This window comes from Galleria mellonella, unplaced genomic scaffold, assembly GCF_026898425.1.
Source record: "Galleria mellonella isolate WM207_F2 unplaced genomic scaffold, CSIRO_AGI_GalMel_v1 utg55, whole genome shotgun sequence".
NCBI lineage: Eukaryota > Metazoa > Arthropoda > Insecta > Lepidoptera > Pyralidae > Galleria > Galleria mellonella.
Window position 1 is genome coordinate 5913501 of NW_026442115.1, and position 9711 is coordinate 5923211.

Below are 9711 nucleotides of genomic sequence, written 5' to 3' on the forward strand. Positions count from 1 at the left end.
TTAATTATTTGAAGACGGTTGAAAAGTAGGGTTTTTGTGACTTCGTATAGGGTTTATTGTTTTTTATTATAATTTTTTTTATTATAGTTATTTTAATTACTATGGTATTATACTCCATGAGTTATGTTGTAAATAACAGGATGCGGTAATAAAACATATATGTATTTGAGATATAAAATAATAAGTTTAGTGAAAAAAATACGAGACATATCTTATAACAATCTGACATAGAACAAACTTAAAAATAATACATTGTTCTAAAAAAATAAAACCTCAGTGTCAACAGCCAGTATTAAAACTTCAATACGTTATACTACTATTTCTTGTAATTATTTATATCTATAATAAATTTACTATTGTAATCTTTTGGAAGAAATAATAAAGAGTATCTATCTATATACTACGTCCATAATGTTATTGCACAACAACGCTGTAATGCATATACGGTTTGTTAATACATAAATTATATATTCGAATTGTTACGTTTTTCTATTTTAAGTCGATTAAATGCTTTAGACAATTTACTCCGGTTATAATTCTTCCGGGATTAATTAGAATTTAACACGCTATTAGCGAAACATTCCTATAGCTATTGCAATTGGAATTTGAACAAATTAAGTACCTATCTACGACATTACACCACTTTGAGCTTTATTTCGAATTATCTGATACGTAGATAAATGTATTTATTATTAGACTTTAAGAGTTTAAAAATAATTGGTGCATCTTTTTGAAGTTTTTTCTTTTAATGTTAATAAAATTGCAAATAAGCTCACTGATGGAAAGTGATAGGTATATAATTGTGATGAAGTTGAAACTATGCTACATGAACTGGGTATAACTTATACCAAGGGTTACGTAAAATAATTTTCTAATATTTCTCCGTATATAAGTTAATTAATCGTTATACAGATATAGGTGTTTTACAAAGCAGTATGTTTTATAAAAAAAATGAAGTTTAATTCCATTATTTCTCATAATTTATCTCATAATTATGTTTAATAAGGATGATGTCGTTTTTCGACCTTCATTTCTTCAAACTTCTTTCATACGACGCTAATGATTTCGAAATCAGCTTGTATATAAAAAATAAAAATCCCACAAGAGTCAAAACAGATTAATTAGGTGTTTAAGGTTTTCCATACAAGGGGGTTAAATAGTATTCTACTTCCTACTTCATCCCATAATTACTATTATTAAAAATACGAACATTTGTGAGGACGTATGTTTATTACTCAATCATGCCTAACCGGCTGAACAGATTTGAATGAAATTTGCCACAAGGGTAAGTTATAGCCTAACTTAACATATAGGATTAATTTATATGTTGATATACGTGGGCAAAACTACATATTACATATACTATGAAAACATTTAAATTTATCTCCATCATATCTGTTTATCATTCATATATCATCTATATATATTTTTTTATTTCAGCCGTTAACTGTCCACTGCTGAACATAAGCCTTCCCCATAAGGGGATCTTTGCTAGTAGTTTTAACGCTTGGGAGGCGGGTTGGCAACTGCAGTTAGGCTTTTAGAGGGAGGCTGCTACCCATTTATCTACCATTAAGTTCCCTTAGTCGTCTCTTACGACACCCACAGGAAAAGGAAAGAGTGGCGTATTCTATGCCGGGACCACACAATCTATGACCATATATCTACATAGAAATACACTTATAATGTAACAAAAAACTCTTACCTCGTTTTCCGATGTTTCAGCGATCATTTCTAGCTCACTCTTTTTAATCCATTGACTTATTTTTCTTTTACCATGTGTGCGTCCACGAATTTTGTTTCTCGTGTTCCACTCTAATTCCATTTTGAGATAATACAAAATAAATAATAATATAAAAATAGACACAAATAGATTTACTAGTACTAGTTGCAGTTCACTAGCTCTAACACTGGTTGTAACGTGACCAAGTTGCAACGATGCAAGGCTGCAGGAACCGGGGTAGGAATTGGCGCGAGGTGCCTTCGAGAGGCACTCTGAAGAAAAACTGAGGGTCAGGGTGTTAAATACTAATTTATATATACTTGTACTGACTTAATTCATATGTTTGTCTTTGTCGTGTTAATGGAAAATTTGATTATACAAAGGGAATATTTGCTATTTGTAAGCTATTAGCATAATTACATAATTATATTCATTAGTTTATGATATTATTATATATTCTTATGGAATTGTGGAAACAATAAGGAGTATCTATCTATCTAATTAACATGTACTGTAATGTATCCACTAATTGACTAACTAAAATTATCTAATAATTAGGCAATCGTGACGAATTGCACTAGAATTAATAAATTATTCATTATTGTAATGATTTTTGTGAAATGTAGTGGTGTAATGTACATGTAATGGAGTATATAAAATGACATTTAGATAGACATTTAATGTTTCTTTCATGAACTTTAAAGCATTACTCAACATTGATGTAAATGATACCTAGTCAAAAAATTGTGAATTTTTTTTATACAATTTAGAATGGCAAACAAACTGACGGCCCACCTGATGGTAAGTGGTATCCGCCGCCTATAGACATGAGTACCATGGACATAACAAAGTATACTGTTTCGCCCATTATACCCCCCATGCGTTGCCATTCCTGAGGACTCAGATGTTATTCCTCTGTACCCTGTAAATTCACGCCATATCCCACCCTTCAAACCGAAACACAGCCATGCAAATACAACTGCTTCACGGTAGAAACACGAATGGGACAAAGGTACCCAAGCAATCATCTTTTGTACAAAGTCCCTTTGTCCCTCTGGTAAAATAAATAGGATTACTACATATAATTCTGGTTGTTTCTAAAATTTTCTGAGAAGATCACAATCAATTTTCTTAAATTATTTAAGTATTAAGTAAATTTTAATGTAAAATCCTTTTTAAAGTTATGTCTAAAGTAGAAGATATTATTTGGATCTGTACGTATTTATATTATTTTAATTTGCCTACTGCCTATATTAAAAAGTTAAATTTATTATCTACTAACTGTGACATAGTAGTGAACATTATTATTTCAATGACCAGATGACTTGACTATCTCTTTAACTTGTCAAGTGATTTGAGAGTTAGTTTTAAAAATACAAAGATTTTATTGTACAGAATTTATTTGCTTTAAACAGATTCAGGTTGTACACTTGAGTTTATTTATGACTGTCACGCATCTACCAAGCAACGAGAGCTAATATCTTGAGTGCCGACTCGGCATTTGGAGATCTGTAGTGTTATCCGAAATAACTTTAATCCATCAATACAATATTCAAAATATTTTTTATTTATACTACTTACTTTAAAAATACGTACAATATAAAGGCGAGCATAACTCCGTAACAAATCTCTGTAACATAAATATTTTTATCAAAAATATAAATAAAAAATGTTCCAAAATATAAATAGCGTACTGGTAGCTTTCAGCTAATTGTAAGCATGCCAATAACGTACGTAGTCTCGTATTTATTCTGGCATACAAATATAATGGCAATAAACAAATAACAGACATAAATAATTAAAAATGCATTACATTCCAAGCAAATACATACATGCATATGTATGTATCTGAAGCATTTCTGTCAACTGCCAACCAAAATTCCAAATAAGAATAAAAATATGCGTGCAGCGACGATGTTGCTGGAATGCGCGCGTAGCCGAATGCGTATCGTTGATGTCAAACACACGTGAAGCGGGGGGAAAGGGATTGTTGGTAATGGGTTCTAATAACCCTATTGTTAGCAATATATCCTATCAGGTCGACCTCCATTAATTCTTGTTGAACTCTTCATGATGGGCCAACTGACCTGCCTTCATCCTCACTAATCATCTATCACTGGGGCCGCGCCAGCGTATACCGATAGCGCAGACGATTACCATTCCATTTTCACCCATTAAAAAAAAACAGGCGTGAAGCTATCTATCGCGGAATGGAAGCACAGTTGATTATATCGTCATAGTCGTAGAATACTGACGAATCTGACAAATATTACATATATAGATCCGTCAGTATTCTACGACTATGACGATATAGTATATTTTGCTTAATAAAAATGCGCGTAGTCGACTATATGTTGCAGAATAGTTATGCTAAGTTATATACAACCATCTGGCGGAATAATATTAAAATATATCGAATAAAATTTATAAAGCAACAATAGTGTGAACTTTATTGAGACCCAGACAGGTGTACACACAGCATGGTTAAAGCAGTTAGCAAATTGTGTTTGATTGACAACAATTTTGATGCTTTATTATTTATTGATTCTACTTTATTTTTATATGCGTATATATTTTTTACACTTAGATTATATAGATAGAGTGTCTCTATAGAAATGTTTCGAGAGAAACGTGTCAACACTTCCATACAATTTTGCGTGATAAATATACACATAAAAAAAGTCTAAGCAACACATACTATTTCAAATTATTAATCAATTATTATATGATTTCTTACCAAGTATGTAATACCTATGTAAACTTTTTTGATTTAGAGGACATACTGGCTGGTTGTAAAAAAAATCAAGTATCATTTGTTTTTTTTTTTTCACAAATTCAAAAGCGAATGCATTAGTTCGAATTTTATAGCGTTTTCTTTGCTTAATAAGCAAATTTAGTATTCTGTATCAATTTTATGATTTAAACAATAATTTGAAAAAAGCCTTGAACAAATTTGGATTTTCAGAAATTTTTTACGTCATGGAGCAACGTCATTTGAACGCAGATGAAATGCAAAGTGCTGTAGGGATGTTGCAAGCGGGAAGAAGTCAATCTCAGGTATCTCGGTATTTTGGTGTCAACAGAAGCGTTATTTGCCGTTTTCATCAGCGTTACACTAACACGGAAGATCCTGCTAAACAGCACCTAGGTCAAGGAAGGTGTGTTGTACACCTTCCTCGACCTGGGTAATCGATTCTATGAATAATAAGTGCCAGCAAGTTCTCCATAACAGAGGAGGTCACACTTTGTATTAATTTATGCAATTTTTTTACCACCATTTAATTTTAGTTTAAGTTTAGTTGATTAAGCACCTTACTTTGTTCTACATACATACAGTACTTACTCGTAATTATTATTAATCAAATTCAAATTCAAAAATCATTTATTCATGTAGGACATTTTAGCCGCTTATGAACGTCAAATTTTTACATTATAATTTTATATTTTCCCTACCGTCCAGTTCGGTATATAGATCCAATTGAGAAGAACTGGCAAGAAACTCAATTGAATTACTTTTTTTTTAAAGCCGGTTTATTTACAATGTATATTTATATAGGTGTCTATGTCTAACATTAAATGAAAATTCAGTGTATGAACAACCATTGCCATGCACACTCGTCATTCAAGTAATCGTTTAGTGAGTAATAGGCTTTGCTCAGTAAATATGATTTAACAGATGTTTTGAATTTATTTAAGGGTAATTCCAACAATGAGTGTAATGAAATTATTTTAACGCCACCTGAAATTCACCTTTGGTATCTTATTGTAAATTTTTATACCTATTCCCATAAAAGACCTATTAACTTTTTCTAAACGATACTTGGGGACAGCAAGTTTGTCTTTAAATCTAGTATTAATATTATGAATATTGCTGTTTTTTGGAAATAAGTCAAGATTTTTATGAACATATAGAATATTTGAATATATAAATTTAAATATTATTTTAATATTAGCTCTTATACAAAACTTTGTCCGCGTGATCGGTTTATATTTATTAACCGGGATAAAAAATATATCTCTGTATTCTTCTCCATCCCACATAGTACGTATATACCAAATTTCATAGTGATTGGTTAAGTTGTTAAGGAAACAAACAAAGAAACTCACTTTCACTTTTATAATATGATTATAATTAATGTAACGTAGGAATAATATTTAAACCAATATTTAATATAACATAGTAAGTAACTAAAGATTTATTAATTTTGATTATCTACATTTTTAGTTTGTAAAATATTAAGCAATTAAATGTTATTTTAAAAAATTAAAATAAATTAATATTTTTGCTGTTCTGTATAATCTACGTTTTTATATTCATGTTCGCATAATGATGTATAAATGAATTGGATTGAATTGTTGGGTATGGAATGAACTGCTAGGTCCAGTCGCACCACAGAAACGTAACGATAAATCTCGTGGAAGTATAAAATTACCTGACCGTAGTTCTGGACCATAGCTCCTTTAAAGCTGTTTTATGTTCAGTCCATTTCTGGACATGATTTGCGTTCCTCTACAACCGTGGCTTTTGAACATACAACGAAGCTTGCGAAAATATCAGGAAGTTTATTTAATTCTGCATGCACCTAGGCTGGTTTTGTTTAATATTATCAATACAATGAGAGACCAGAATAAAAGAGAGGCTAAGAGCGAATAATGGGGTTTCATATGTAGGTATAGATACGTTTGTAAAATAAGTAGATATTAGATGCCTAAAAATAACTTAGTTACCACAAAGAGTTGTAACTTGCTGATTTTCCTTGTAAATATAGACAATACACCTATGTATAGCCATAGATTCCTGGAATAAGAATGTGTATTATCATTTAACTAAAGTTTCTGATTAATTAAGACAAAACCACTTACTTCGATTTCCGTGTGTGCGTAGAGTATCAATAAAAGTACTGATACATCTACACATATATACTCGAATTACTTCTCGTAAACACTGTTGCTACTGGTTGATTAGTTAAGCGATTGGATTTAAAAATAACTAGTTGTAAGCAGCGGGTTTGTTTGTATGAACTGTGAGTTCGATTTGTGTGGGTTGTTTCGTTACAATTTGACAACATGACCATTTTGGATTATGGTCTGTGAACCAAATTTCATTGTAAACAGGCGACATGAATCTGAAAAACCGTGCCGAATTTTACCTACATTTTGGACTTCATTTTACAATAAGTAATCCGTCCATTGCTTATGTCCAGCAGTGGACGGATAGGACAGTGGCTGACTTGATGATGATGATTTTTCAATAATGATTTTACAAAGAATATACGATTATATATATAATACTTTGATATTTATAGTGGGGTAACATTAGTTGTTACGCGATTAAATTTACTCGATACAAATAATCCTGAAAATAGTACAACTAAATCGATGATTTTCATCAAATGTAATTTTTGTCTAATTCGGTGGAATTCTTTGTTTTTGTTACAGTCTTTTAAACAAAAGTTTAAGACTTTAGAATGTATTATGAAATGATTCCTTCTATATTTCGCGGACATTGGCTTTTCCGCGGACTCGGAAGTTGAAAGGTTCATCGAAGTTTCATAGAGGTGGCACTTATTGAATTTTGATTGACTTTAATGTCAAAGCTTTTGTTTATAAATTAAATTTTTAAATTACATATCTCGCATCGTGATCGATCGGTGTGTAGTTTAAGCGTAATTGAGTAACTGATATATACGAATTAGTTAGATTACTTCTGAATTAATAACTCCAGTTTTATTAAGATGAAAAATATATACAGGCTTTTATTTATGCAAACTAAAAAAGGCAAACAAGTTAATGGCTCACCTGATGAAAAGTGATAACCATCGTCTATAAATATGAACAGTACCATGAATAACAGAGTATACCAGGCTGCCCATGATACCCTTCATGCGTTGCCATTCCTGAGGACTAAGGTGTTATGCTTCTGTACCCTGTAATCTCATTGTCATATCGTCATAGTTGTAGAATACTGACAGATCTATATATGTAATCTTTGTCAGATCCGTTAGTATTCTACGACTATGACGATATCGCATACTTGAATACAATCAAGCAATAACAACTGTTTCACAGAAACACGAATGGGACAGAAGTGCCTAAACAGTCGACTTTTGTACAGTCTACCTCTGGAATATTTTGCTTAATGATTTGACATATTCCTTTCTTCAAATTGACATATCAATAGAAGAGTTGGTTAGTCGAAAAGATCGACATACGCATTGTGTGAAAAATTGTGTCATAGTAGACACAATTTTTGTTAGTAATGGAGACTGAGAATCCCATTGCTAGCAATATACTCAACCAGGTCGACCTCCTTGCGGTTCCCCCTGGAAACTATCATGGTTAATTCCTGATGAATTCATCATAATGGGCTAACTGGCCTGTTTTCATTCTCATCTATCACCCTTCACTGGTGCTCCGCCAGCGTATTCCGTCAGCGCAGGCGGGGTTATCATAACATTTTCACCCATCAAAAAAAAAAGTAGACAAAATTTATTACATACTTACAACATCGAAAAAGCAGTGTATTGAATGCGCTGCACGTGTACATTTTTTTGTCCTGTTGGCGATAGTGGGGAAGGTTAGGAATTTCGATTTTATAATTATTATATTATAAAACTTGTAGGTGGATATATACTATTCTATAATTATGTACAATTTATCTTTAAAGTATTTGTTTCATTATTTTGAAAACTCGTGCTCGTTTTATCCGTTATCTATATATATGTGATCGAGGCGAGGCGCTGTGACGCAAAGTGTCAAACGTCCCTGAAGAAGGCTTTCGGATGAATTCGAAATAATTGTCGGAAACGACAAAAACACAGCGAGTTCATTAATTTTCTGTTACACACACACACACACATACACACACACGCAAATACGAAAGCACGCACGCACGCATGTATGCACACACACACACACACACACATGTAGATGTATAGATACCTATCTATTTTAATATGTTTTGTTTTTCCGGTTTCCTGAAACAGTTTCCGTATACAGAAATACATACAAAGACTAGAAAGAAACTTGATTTTCAGGAACTGCGATCTCTATCCAACTTCGATGAATTCTTTCAATTTCGAGTCTCCAGAAAAATTTTACTCCCGAAGTATAGAAGGAACCTTTTTTATAAAATGCTTTCTGGGAACATCAATTTTTCTGAAAACTCGAAACCAAAAATGTTCACTGCAATTACATAGACATTGCACTTGTTAAAAATCATCTATATAACATATCATAGGATATTTTTTATCATCATTTCGTGTACTTTTATTCCGTCAATGACAAGGACATATAAAGTTCTGATAAAAATATAAAAATTATAACCAATAATTTAACTTCTAAAGATATTTTTTAGATTGTCATTTAACTAATCGAATCAGCCTGTACCGCATTTGTGCCACATTTAATTGTCTCGTCTCGAGTGATAGAGAACATTCTGCCTTCGCCCGTCTGAGTGGTGCCAGTCTCGGCGGAAGGTCAATGAAAATGCGAATCTGGATGTTTGATAACAACTCTTGGTAACATAATAACAATAGGATTTATAATAATGATTGAATTATAAAGCACTATGTTTTTTATATTATTATTTCAGCCCTTAACTGTCCACTGTGGAATACAAGCCTTTCCCATAAGGGGAGTTATGCGAGTAGTTGCCACGCTTGGCAGACGGGTTGGCAACCGCAGTTAGGCTTTTACAGATGTTTTAAGAGGGATGTTGCTACCCATCCTTCCGCCATAAGCTCCCTTAGTCACCACTTACGACAACCACTGGAAATGAAGGGGTGGCCCATTGCCTATGCCGATACCGACACGGCGAATGTTATATATTAGTCTTAAGATAAGGTCTGATCTAGTTAAGGTATCGATGGAAACGCAGATTTTTCATAATATAATTTGATATAAGTTCTGATTCTATCCTACCTTGTCCTTGTTATTTCTTACGAGAATTAGTAATAAACATATTTTAATTTTCTTTAATGTTGGTC